We start from the raw sequence: 12,933 nt of genomic DNA, 5'->3' as shown, positions 1-12,933 counted from the left end.
GATGGTGGGGGACCCTTTGGTGCTGCCCGGAGGCCAGGGCTTATCGACGCCCTGTGCGTGCGTGCACATGTGTGTGACCACTCCAGGCTCTGGTTGCTGTGGCGTGAGGCGTCCCCCCCCACCTCCCCTCCACGGAGGCTAAGGGTCAGATATGAGGCTAAGGGTGAGGGCCTGTGCCAAGGGTGTGGGGCAGCTGGCTCCCGGGTGCTCAGGACCTGCCCCATGGTTATATGCTGGCACAGAGCATATGAGCCCGTGGGTTCTCCCCTCGTAACTTGATGGTGCCACGTCTGCGGGAACACTGGGGATGCAGCAGGTTGTCGTGTGGCTGAGGCGGGACATGGGGTGGGAGCTGCTGTCACACAGTCTGTCCTCTGTACCCAGTGACACCATGTGACTAGACGTAGGGCTGAGGGTGCTGAGGGAGCCCAGAGGTGGTTCCCCCATGGCCGGCTCTGAGTGTCCCCCCCCCACGCCTGGCTCTTCATCTGGTCTGCACGAAGCATTTCCAGAACAGTTAATGCTTGGCGTTTCTGTTTCGATGAGTGAATTATAGAGGTGTGAGAATCCAGGGCCTGCCCCCTTATGCACTTGGATGCCTCCCTCCTAATTGCAAGGAAACCCGTGATTTAGCTTGAATCTGTAATTTCCCACTTGATCTTCCTGGAGGTCTTTCTGCTTCGCCCCTGTGTGCAGAAACAGCTCCAGCAGAAGGTGTCTCTTGTCTCGCGGCCGCCCTGGTACAGTCATTACGGTTAAGCAAAGCTTTCCGTGCACTGCTGACGAGGGCCTTTCTGCCATCTGCTTCCTGAGAACGGCAGCCAGAGAGCCAAGGCTGGAGAGATCTGCTGGGACGGGGAGGTGGCAGCCGGGCAGGACAAGAGGCCTTGTTCCTCAGGGCGGCCTGGCCCCGGAGCACGCTGGGGTGTGTGGCCGTAACCCTCGTCTGCATAGCCGGGTGGCCCGACCAGCCACTGAGGACTGTCCTCTTCCTCCTCCCATCTTCTTGTGGAGGGCAGCCTCTGCTTACCTGCCCCGCAGGTGCCTGCAGCCCCCCGCCTGGCCTCCCGAGCCTCTAGCGGGCCCTCCACACTTCGGGAGCCCACGGGTGGACGGAACAGCAATGGGCCGAGTGAAGGCCCCTGCCAGATTCTCCCTGCTTCTGCCCTGCCTGCCTCCCGTGAGCCCACCGCCTCCAGGTAGTGCTAGGCTTCTCTAGCTCGTTAAAATTGTGTGAGCTGGCGCCCTGGTGCCCTGATCCCGGGAGCCTCGAGGGACCTGCGGGGAAGCCCCCGGGCACTTGCTGGCCCATCAGCCAGCCTGGTCTGAGCAGCAGCCTGGACTCTGGTGTGGGTGCTGGCATCCTGGCGGCAGATGCCTGCTGTTTAACCACCCAGGTCCCCGACCTCGCTGTGGTCACCCTGTGGCTGGCCAGCTCACACCTGAGGCGCCCTTGGGTGGATGCTTGAGGAAGCTGCCTTCACCATACCTGCCGTTGAGTATTTGGATGTCCTTGCCTCGGTTTACCCATGTGTCCCCTGAGAGAACGGGCCTCACCGTGTGCTTATCCTGAGGGCCAGGCCAGGAGAGGCTGTACCTACAGAGAGCACCTGTTGCCCAGACTGCAAGTGTCCATGGAAGGTTCCAGAACTCTGTTGCCCCATCCTCTAGATGTCTTCAGGAGCACAGTGCAGCACTGCCCTTGCATTTATGAAGCAGGTACCCCCTGAGCTCATCCTTTGCCCATTGCCTTGGCTCCATTCAGCTGCACCCTGAGGCCCTCTGATGCGGAGCTGGCTCTGCCCCAGTTACAGCTGGCTCTGTTTCCTGCTCGGGAGCCTGGGGCCGAGGCCTCCAGGCGCTAGGCCATGGCTCCATGGTGGCCCTGGGCTGTGCTCAGCAAAGTGCCGGCCCTGGGCGGGCCTCTGCCTCACTCCTGCCCTGTGTCCCCAGCATTTCTCTTGGACCCCTGCCTCCATATCCCTGCACCTGCGTGAGTGGCAGGCATCCTGAGGCCCAGGCTCCTTCTCAGAGGCAGGGACCTTAAGGACACACAGCAGTGGCAGGCTTTGAGCTGACACTGTCCTCTAGAAAAAACAGGCCAGCAAGAACCCTGGGAAATGATTTCAAGAAGGAGGAGGTTTTCTTTTTCTGTTGTTTGTGCTCCAAGAAATGGATGAGGAGCACTTGGGAAGGCTTGTGCCTGGAAAAACAGGGTGAGGTAGGAAGTCACCTCTTGTGCAACGTGGTGTGCAGACCCTGTTGCGCAGACCCTGTATGCAGACCCGGCATGCAGACCCCCTGACCCTGGCGTGCCGACCCTGGTGTGCAGACCCTGTATGCAGACCTGGCGTGCAGACCTCCCCAACCCCGGCGTGCAGACTCCAGCGCGCAGACCCTGTATGCAGACCTGGTATGCAGGCCTGGTGTGCAGGCCCCTTGACCCCGGCATGCCAACCCCAGCGTGCAGACCCCCCAATTCCAGCATGCCAACCCTGGTGTGCAGAACCTCCATCCCTGGTGCACAGACCCTGTATGCAGACCCCAGCATGCAGACCCCCTGACCCTGGTGTGCAGACCCTGGTGTGCAGATCCCCTGACCCCGACGTGCAGACCCTGGGTCGCAGACCCTGTATGCAGACCTGGTGTGCAGACTGGCGTGCAGACCCCTCCCAACCCTGGCGTGCAGACCCCGGTGTGCAGACTCTGGCACGCAGACCCTGTATGCAGGCCTGGCATGCAGGCCCCCTGACCCCGGCATGCCAACCCTGGCATGCAGACCCTCCGACCCCAGCATGCCAACCTCAGCATGCAGACCCCCTGACCCCAGCGTGCAGACCCTGTATACAAACCCTGGCATGCAGGCCCGGCGTGCAGACCCCCGACCCTGGCGTGCCGACCCCCGACCCTGGCGTGCCAACCCCGGTGTGCAGACCCTGTATGCAGACCTTGGCATGCAGACCTGGTGTGCAGACCTTCCGACCCTGGCGTGCTGACCCCGGCATGATGACCCCAGCATGCAGACTCTGGCGTGCAGACCCTATATGCAGACCAGATCCTAGTGTGCAGACCCTGGTGTGCAGACTCTGGTGTGCCTCTGCATCTCAGCTCAGGGGTTGCTGGGTGCTATGGGTCCTCCCAGGGTACGAAGAGAGTGAATGTGCAGGGTGGGGCCTGGAGGGTGATGGAAGGACAGCAGGGTTTTACTCCTGGATCCTTCAGTATATTTCCCCTAAATAGGAGCCTTCTCTTCTATAACTATAGTGCTCCCACCAAAGCCAGGAGACTGACCTTGATGGAAGTATTGGCATCTTGCCTGCAGACGCTGTCCAGGTGTCACTGCTCATCCCCAATCCCGTGTTGCCTTCACTTATCTTTTTTCGCCTGGGACAGACTTGGCCTTGCTTTGTGTTTTATGACTTCACTGTTTTTGAAGTGTGTACATTCAGGTTTTATTGTTGTTTTGTTTTCTTGCCAGAATGTCTGTTAATTTGGGCTTATCTGTTGCTTCCTGGTGCTGAGATTCAGATTTTGGCAGGAATCCACAGACCTGTGTCTGTGTCCTCCTCAAGGATCTGCTGGGGACACGTAGAGCAGGCTGTCCTGTTGCTGGTCCACTTTGATTGTGGGCTGAGGAGTGTCTGGCAGGCTTCTGTGCTGCGAGCCAGTGCTTTTGTTCATGTTGAGAAGTGTCCTGTGAGGAGACCCAGATGGAGAGCTGTCCCGCCACGCTCGGGCCTCTCATGCTGCTTTGGGCACCTGCGGGTCACCACGTTGTCGGGGGCAGCCGCTCCTGGGGTTTGTTAACGTGCCCACTTTCCTGCATTTGTTGGTCGCTTTCCTGCTGGAGGTAAAAGCTTTCCCCTTTCTCCTGTGTATTTGTGTGTCTGAGCTTGGGGAGTCCTGTGTTTTTCACAAGGTTACAAATCTTTCCTAAAATTAATCATTCTTATGCTCAGTTTCTCAGCTTGGTACAGGAGGTCCTTGTGGGAACGTTCCCCCGAAAAGAAGGGGACAGTGGAGTGGCTCTGGAGTGGGACACCGCATTTTGTGTAAGAGCCCCGTGAGCATGTCTGCAGATCATGGGGGGCGGTCCTGGGGCGCCCTGGATGCTCCCCAAGAGCCTGGACGGACGGGGTCTGTGGTCGGCTTCCTTGGTGTAGCCGTGTGTCCTGAAAGGCAGGTAAGGGTGGGCTGTGGGCACCCCCCTCTGCCCATAGCTGCTTTTCTGGGGCAGGGGGTGTTGGTGCACAGAGAATGAGGCAAGTGACCGTTCATGCTCTGGGTTACAGATAAGAAAGCAAAGGGTAAATTGCATTAAGTTGAGGCAGTTACGGGAAGCGAGCGGTTCTCCATTATCTGGGTGGGTTTTCAGTGCCAGAAGCAGGAACAGATTCCTTCTGTCAGGGTGGGGGAAAGGACCTTCCGTATGATGATGATGGATGATAGACCCTCCCTGGAAACTCATCATTTTAAACTGTGTTCTGGTTATTTTTTAAAAAACGGTATGGAAGCAAAGTGCTTGGTGAACTTTGGTCTGCTTGTTGTACATCCGCTAACGTTCTTTTCACAAGTTCACGGCATGATACCTTGGCAGCCATGGGGTTGCTCGTAAATACTCAAACAGAACAGAACAGGAGCAGCCCGTGAGGCACTGCCATATCTGGGCGGAAAATCAGCCCCCGATGCCAGAATCAGACTGTTGTCCACACGTCCCTGCTTCCCGCAGACTGCCGGGTGCTGGGCTGGAAGTGGGCAGCAAGCTGTGTCCAGCGCCCTTGCTGGGAGGCTCCAGTGCTGGGCAGGCCTGACGGGGCACGCCCCGGGGCCTGTGCTATCTGCTTCCAGGCACGGTGACGAGGGCCGGGCAGGGGCCGCTGTGGCTGTTGGTCCCACCCGTGTGGCTCGTGTAGCTCCTGGCTTCCCTGCCCTGGTACTCTGTCTGCAGTCACAGGCTCCTCCCATCGGTGGAGGAGGGTGGTTTGGGCAAGTGGCCTCATCCCAGGCCAGGCCGGGGAGTGCTGCTCACGTCACTTCCCAGCAGCTGTCACACCTTGGTTCCAGTTCTGGCCTTCATTCAGCGATCTCCATGAATGTGTGAAGACTCTGGGTCTGCTGTTGTGATGGAAGCTTGGGACACGTAGTGAGTGTCTACTTCATGAGGCGCTGAGCACCCTATGAGGTATGGCAGAGATTAGGCTTTGGTCCTAGGCATGCCTGAACCAGGACGCAGATGGGTGCAGCTTGGCAGCATGCCTCCGTGTCTCCTGCGTGTGGGCTCTCATGGCCACAGACGGCTCCGGTGGTGGGCTGTGGAGAGGGAGGTGAGAGTCCTGTGGCTCTTGGGCCCCACTCACTCCCTTGACTTGTGCACGCGGCACACTCAGGTATGTCTCCTCTGTCCCCTCCCTTCTCCTCCGGGCTGTACCGCTTCCCTGCCAGCAAGACCAGTCTGGGTGCTCTGCTAGCGTCCCAGGCCGAGGCAGAGGGGCCCAGGCAGAGCAGGACTGGTGACAGCCCCATTGACTGCCCTCATTGGCCTGGTCTGTGCCCTGCTCTCCTGGCACGTCTGTTCTAATGCGGGGAGGGAGCCCTGCGGCTGCCTTAGCCCTCAGAGTGGCCGCCCAGTGAGCTGTGTGCCTGGGCCATGGTCCCTCATCTTCCCCGAGTTCTGGGGGACCCGCTGTTCCTGCAGCCCGATCTCAGACTGAGGGGCTTCTGGTTTGGGCCATGGACTTCACACAATTCAGCAGGTGTCTGTGAAATGTGCTCCATATGCAAGGTCCTGGGTGTACGGGGATGAATTAGAGCCCTTTGTTGGGGAGCTCTTATCCAATGAGACAGCGGACTGAGGGGATGACAGTGCAGCCAGCTTCTCTGGTTAGCCCCACGGAGTCAGGGGTGGCGGTCGGGGAAGGCTTTGCAGAAGACCGACAGTGACTCTGAGTCTCGTGTGGGTGTTTGCTGTGGTGAGTGAGGGAATGGTGGTGTGAAGCGGCAGGACCATTTTGGGATCTGTGGGTGGTTGTGTGAGCAGCGGGGGCAGCGTGGGGGACTGTGGGGGGAGATGGTGGGGATGGGTGTGCTGGGGCAGGCTGGTGTGGGCCTGGGGTGTAAATGGGGTGGGGTGTGCTGGGACAGGCTGGCTGGGCCTGGAGAGCCGGGGGAGATGATGGGGACAGGGTGTGCTGGGACAGGCTGGCCGGGCCTGGAGAGCCGGGGCAGATGATGGGGATGGGTGTGCTGGGCAGGCTGGTGTGGGCCTGGGGTGTAAATGGGGTGGGGGTGTGCTGGGGCAGGCTGGCAGGGCCTGGAGAGCCGGGGGAGATGATGAGGATGGGGTGTGCTGGGACAGGCTGGCCAGGCCTGGAGAGCCGGGGGAGATGGTGGGGATGGGGTGTGCTGGGGCAGGCTGGCGAGGGCCTGGAGAGCCCATCTGTGCATTTCCCCCCAGCCCAGTACTCAGAGACATGACATCAGGACGCAGCCATGGTCAGAGAATTTGGGCCCTAGAAATCCTTGTTCCCAGGGAGCCTGTTCCTCGATGTTGAGTGTACCAGTGATGTGGCAGGAGAAGGAAGGGGCCTGGTCAGGACTCTGGCACCTTCATGAGAGCTGTTGACAGGTTTTAGGTGGTAGAGAATGTCATTAGGACCTGTCAGGATGTGTGGGAATGCGGGGCGTTGATTGAGTTGTTATGACCTGTTACGCTGTCCTCCCAGTACGTGCTCGATCGCGTCCTGTTCCCTTCAAATGTATACTGCAGATTATAAACTAGTAATTTTTAAAGTTTTTGAGTGAGACTACATGTACTCTACAATTTTTTTTTCTAGGTAAGAGTGCAAGCCAGAATAAAGATGTGCTCATATGTGTGGTTCAGTTTTATTATCTTTATTACATACTTGTGTTTGTGTCCAAAGGTGTAGAAGGAAATGCCTTCTTTCCCTCAAAAACAAGTCAATTCCCTCAACTAGATTCTGGTCTTTGGTAATGGTTTATGATGAGGAGAATATCAGAGTCCTAAAACTTGATTTGGAAAGATGCTTTTCATCCATCCCATCCATCTTTCTCTTCTTTTTCTTTTCTTTTTAAAGGTTTTGTTTATTTATTCATGTGAGATACACAGAGGCATAGATGGAGGGAGAAGCAGGCTCCCTGTGGGGATCCTGATGAGGGACTCGACCCCAGGACTCCAGGATCACGCCCTGAGCCAAAGGCAGACGCTCAATCACTGAGCTCCCCATGTGTCTCTCCCTTTACTTCTTGATTAGCCTCCTGCAGTTCATCCTCTCTCCCCCATCCATCTGCTCACCCAGCCTTCAACCATCCATCCATCCATCCATCCATCCATCCATCCCTCATTTGTCTGCCCATCAAGGTATCCATTGATCAGTGCATCTGTCCATCTATCCATGCATCCATCCCTTCCACTTTCATGGAAAACTTATTGTCTTGCCCTTTCAGTCCTGGGTGTTGAAAAAAATTGAAGGAACCCAGTCAATAATGATCTCACAGTTTAATGGGCGAGATGGCTGTGCCGACCATCAAGGCCACGAATGTGCCGTCCATCTTCTCCCGGAAGTCTGCAGGCGGCTCGGTGGGCTCAGCTTCCGGTGGAGGTCAGCAAGGCTTCAGGAGGTCAGTGGTGCTTGCACTGAGTCTCGACCATGGGCAGGCACAGACCTGCTCGCCAGCCCAGGCGTGGGAATTGCAGGTCGTGGTCTGAACTCAGATGGGTATTTTCGTGCAGTGTTCTCAGTTTTAAAATATGCCATGGTGGAGGGAACACTTCTAGGGAAGCTCCTCATCTTCAACTTCCTTGCAGATTTGGGTTGCGTTAGGGCTCTCTTCTTGCTGATGAGACAACCTGCAAACTGTGTATCTGAGCCATGTGCTTGTTTAGCTAGGAGTTTATTTTTTCTCTGCTTTCTGTCCCATTTGAAAAAGGGCATTGCCTCTTGGTTTGGTGGTGTAGGTCTAGCAGAGCCTTCCTTAGCTCTCCTGGCTCCTGGCCACAGCTGGAGTTGCGGGCAGCCCAGGCCTTTCTCTTCCCCACCCCGCTGGAAAGGGGAGCACAGGGGCTGGCGTGTCGTAGGCACACATGGTTTGCTCCTGCCAAAGCAGGTGCAGGGAGTGAATGTGCTGGATGGGCCCTCTGGTGACTCCCAGTCTCGCCTGCTGGTATCCACTCTGCTGCTGGGTTTGGGTGAGTCCTTGTCTCCATGGAGATGGGGTGACGGGCTCTCTGTCCCGTGATTATATTACAGCATCTGAGACTCCATTTTAGCAGAAGACCTAGAGATTCCGACTATTCCTGGAGCAGGCTGCCATGCCGGAGGAGCTCACATTGCCAGGACATGGGGGTGGCCTCCAGCTGATGGCCAGCAGAGGGCTGGGGCCCTCGGGCATTCACCGGCAGGGGACTGAGTTCTTTCAACACCCTGAATTAAGGTGAGCGCTTCTCTGTCCAGCCTCTGGAGGAGAGTGCAGCCTTGACTGCAGCTTTGCAAAGCCCCGAGCGGTGGACCCAGCAAGGTCCTCTCTGGACTCAGAGCCATGGGGGAAATGACAGATTCATGATGATCATTTGTTATACGGAATCAGAAAACGAATCCAGTGGACGAAGGACAGCTGATGCCCGAGAGCCCCCCTCTTTTCCCCACCTCACTGGGAATGAGGGCCCATCTCCCTCACTCCAGCAGGGCTCTGCTGGCCACCCTCACAGGTACAGTTCCTGTTGCACCCCTGTTAGTGGGCTCGGCGAGCCCCGAGAGACCCCCGCCCACATCCCCGGGGGCTTACTGCTGCCTCAGCTGCAGACCAGGCCAGGCCCACCCCGCCAGCCCATCAGATCTCAGGACCTCAGTTAGGACCCCTCATCAGTGTCCTCACCGTGTCCCTATCTAGACGCTTGTATGGGTGTTGGGTGGGACGGAGCCAGAAGCCAGGCCACTTCCAGCTCCCATCCACCTGGTCGGCGTCCAGCCACCTTTTCTGGTGCCTGGGCCACTGCTGCTGAGCACGTGCGCACGGCAGGCTGTCCGGGCCTCTGCGCTCTGGGTGCCTGGGGAAGTCGCTCTGTCATCTGCGTTCTTTTCTAATAAATCAGGTTGGTTGTTGCTTCCTGATATCAACACAGGCCGTTTGTTGAGAAGCTCATGAGCACATCTGCGAAGTGAGAATGATTTAACGCCTCGTCGCTCCAATTCTGGGTAGCTCTAGAAGAGCTTGTATTTTAGATAATGTTACTGTCAAAAAAATATGCCTTAATACCTCTCTAAAGATGGGAAGATAGTGTGTCGTGGTGTCAGATACACACTGTTTTCTCACATCCTGTCGGGAGCCCTAACCTCACTCCACGCCTGTGTGCAGGCTGGGTCCCCAGGGTGCGTGGTGGCGTCTGTGCCCCAGGGCCCTGGAGGGACTGCACTCGGACCGCTCCCTGACACTGTGCAGTGACCGTGTTAGGCTCTCCTGCTCAGGATCGGTTAGCAGCCTTGTGGGGTGACCCACCTTCACCCGTGCCCTTGTGCAGCGTCTAAGAAGAGAGCAGTCCCATGGCATGACCTTGATGTTAAAGCCAGCCTTGGAGCAGTTATTTTGGGAGAATATATTTGCAGTTTAGCCTCTGCCCTGATGTCTTTCTGGATCACAGCCTCAGGGCCATTTGATAGTGGCAGGAGTATTCTGTTTGTACCCCAAGTGGGTATGTAGTTCCGCTGCTCACCCCTCGGAGGTGGTGTCACACCGCACAGGTTAAGGGCTGGCTCAGTTCTCCACCAGACTGCCCCACTTCAGACGGCAGCTGCCCCTCCATGGTCCCCAGGCTGCTGGCACTTCTGACCCAGTAGCCGTAAATTCAGCGGTTCCCGTGGCTTCCTTAGGTTCAGCAATCGGCTAGAAGGGCTCGCAGAGCTCTGGAAAACATTATGCTGTGATTGTGATTTTATTGTGAAAGGTACAGATAAGGAAGACCCAGCAAAAGAAGAGAGGCGTAGGATGAGATTGGGTGTGGTCTGGGCATTTGCCCCCCCCACCCATGGAGTCAGGCCATGTTGCCCCACCCACCCACCCATCCAAGTGTTCACACCAGCTGGGAAGGTCTCCTGGGTCTGTGTGTCCAGAGTGTGTTGGCTTTCTTCATGTGGGCGCCATTGGGTCGTGGGGCCCATGTTGGACTCAGTCTCCAGCTCCTCTCTTCTCCCTGACAGCTGGCAGCTGAGGGTCCTACCCAGTCTCCATCCCGACCTTGCTGAGGGGTGCTGCACTCACCAGAACCTCCCTTGTTAGCATCACAGGGACAGTCTGCCCTGGGGGATGTCTGAGGACTTAGAGCTTCCCTCCCAGGAAGAGGGCAAGGCCAGCCCCCCGAGGGAACCAGGAGGCCCCTCTGACCAGGCACATGGTCCAGAGTCTGCAAAATGGTGCATCTGCAGTGTTTGACGTTACAGAGGTACTTCTCGGAAGCTGGCTTTGTTGGTTCTCACTGACCTTCTGTGTGCTGCTCCTGGCTCGTGAAGCAGGAGGAAGGTGTGGAATGTCCCCCTGTGGGGCTCGCATGGGGCCCTGGGTTCTTGGCATAGGATGGGGGTGAGGGGTTGGGATTTGTCTCTTTATGCTGTCAGCACATTCCTAAAATGGTGTTAAATTGTCTCAATAAATCTCACTTCCTATTGATTTCCATTACAATTTCCACGGCAAAAAAAAAAATGTTTTTTTGAAGACATTGTAGTGATCCTTATTGAAATACAACAAGGTTGCATTGATGGTTTCCTGATGAAGCACAAGGTGTAGCAATACTGATCAGCTGCCATTGATAGTACACCTACCGTGGGACAGATTGCCCTCACCAAGTCCCCCTTGTGCACCTGTGCTGTGGGGCCGGCCCCGGGAGGCCCTTCCTGGAATCCCCTGCGCCGTCTGGCCACACACGGGGCCGTGGCTCTCCCCTCTTGTTGGGTGCTGCTATGCCAGGAACTTTGCAGAGAGAGTTATGAGGCAGCAGGCTTCTCAGGGGAGGGCCTCAGGGCACTGGAAGCCTCCAAGAACTTTCCAGAAGCAGACCTGGGATTTGAACCCAGGCTCTCCTGATTCTAAACCTGAGGTCTTAGCACTCTTCCTTAGGGTCTGGCCCAGGCTCCCCTGCTGCCCAAGGGAGAAGACAAGCCAGCAGCCCAGATTCAGGCCACTGCCTCCTCCCTGGCCCTGGTGTGGGGCTGGCAAGACCATTTGTCCGCTGGGATTTGCCGGGAGTGTCCTGTGCTTCGAGGGTGGAATCACAGGTGCTGGTTTCTGCTCTGTCTCCTTACTTCCCCTGTGTATCCACCCCGTCCCCTTCCAGCTCAGACCCTCCATCCCTGTGGAGGCCTCTGTGGGGTCTGTAATGGGGAGCCCTAGGCCTCCCTGTCATGGAGCTGGCTGGGATAGGCCCACTCCTGCCACTCTCCGACTCAGCCCCTTCCTCCTGGCTGTGCCCCTGTGCCCCCGACACAGCGAGGGTCCTCGGGCCCGTGGATGCAGGTGGGCCCTGCCTCTCTATGGGGCCTGCCTTTTCCAGCCGCAGTGTTAACATACACCAGGCTTGCAAACCCCGAGCGTGGGTGGGCCCAGACACAGGACTTCTCAGCTGCAGAGAGGCCCACGTTCACTGTCAGGTGGCCCTTGTTTTGTTCCTTTTTTATCTCCTTACCTGATAGAGAATTGAAATCTTCCTCCCAAATCAAAGCCTATTCATACCGTGCCCGGCAGAGGTGTGGTGTATTCATGTCTGTTCTCGGCTTTGTGGAGGGGCTCTGCACGGCGCTCTTTGTCAGGTACCTAAGTGTGAGCACTTACCTCACTCTTTGGGCAAATAAATCTAAGTAGTGTCTGCAGGGCAGACAGTATGTGTTTTTTTATGCCAAGTCAATGGGATCCTTGTTTTTGTCCTCTTTAGCATAAATCCTGGACACAGTGTGTTTGCATAATGTATTTTTATTTTTAATCAAGAAGACAAGATGTTTCAGCAGAATTTTCAATCTGTAGATCTACTGTTTAAAGTGCTGAGAAAAGTGTCCGGCAAATATTTTGGCAGCCTCTGTGCGTGCCAGCATGACGGCCACCTCCTGGGGACGCCGTGACGATGGCAGTGCCCTGGCTTGCCATGGAGGGTTTTGTGGGAAAAAAAAAAATCTTTTCAACCTGAAAGATGACAATACTTACATCTGCCCACTCATTCATACGTACACTCTTATTTCCAGGGAAACAGGAAATTCCAAATTCAGAATTATTGCTAACCAAATTACCTTCATCAGCGAAAGAGCATCTGCTCACAATTACTTATCAAATAGGAAAAATGAAGCTTTTCAGCATATATGTTTGCAGCCCTGACGTCTATAAATTGAAAGTAATGTGCCGAGTTTAGTTGTCCATTTTTCTACCCGTTCCAGACAGGATGCAGCCCTGCCAGGAGTCCCACCCACCAGGAGGAGGGCTGGGAGGGCGGGCAGCGGGTCCACTTTGTCACTCTCCACCACTTCCTCCCAGAGAAGCCACCTCGGCAGGAGCGATGCTGTGCTGGTGGTGGGACCGTGGCTCCTGCGGGTCTGAGCCATCGGGGGTGGCTGGGGGGGGGGGGGTGGCCCCGGGGTGCCTCCTCTCAGCTCATGCCTGGGGCTCAGAGCCCCGCCACAGGGGCAGGGAGGGGACTGGCCTTCTCAGTGCTGCCCAGGGCCTCTGAGGCCCACACCTGGCAGAGAGAAGGCTGGGCGTGCAGGGCTGCTTATTCTGATGAAGCAGACAACTGTGAGACTCGAGGTTGAATTTTCTCTCCTCTCAGCTGCTGAGCTATTGGAGGGCAGGCCGCAGGCCTCATCTGCCTGGTAGTGTCCTCTCCCAGGCAGCCAGGTGTGTGGGGGTGGGAGGAGGTTGGTAAATCCTCCCGGGAAGAGCAAT

The 12,933-nt window shown here is 56.7% G+C and overlaps 1 protein-coding gene across 4 annotated transcripts in view; it reads left to right on the top strand.

Annotated features, from left to right (window-relative positions):
• Window positions 1-12,933, top strand: part of TBC1D22A (TBC1 domain family member 22A) — a 333,653-nt gene that overhangs the window by 218,523 nt on the left and 102,197 nt on the right. The gene's annotated exons all lie outside the window — the stretch shown is intronic.

Source organism: Vulpes vulpes, chromosome 16 (assembly GCF_048418805.1).
Source record: "Vulpes vulpes isolate BD-2025 chromosome 16, VulVul3, whole genome shotgun sequence".
In the NCBI taxonomy this organism is placed as follows: domain Eukaryota; kingdom Metazoa; phylum Chordata; class Mammalia; order Carnivora; family Canidae; genus Vulpes; species Vulpes vulpes.
This window is presented reverse-complemented; position numbering and strand designations above follow the sequence as displayed.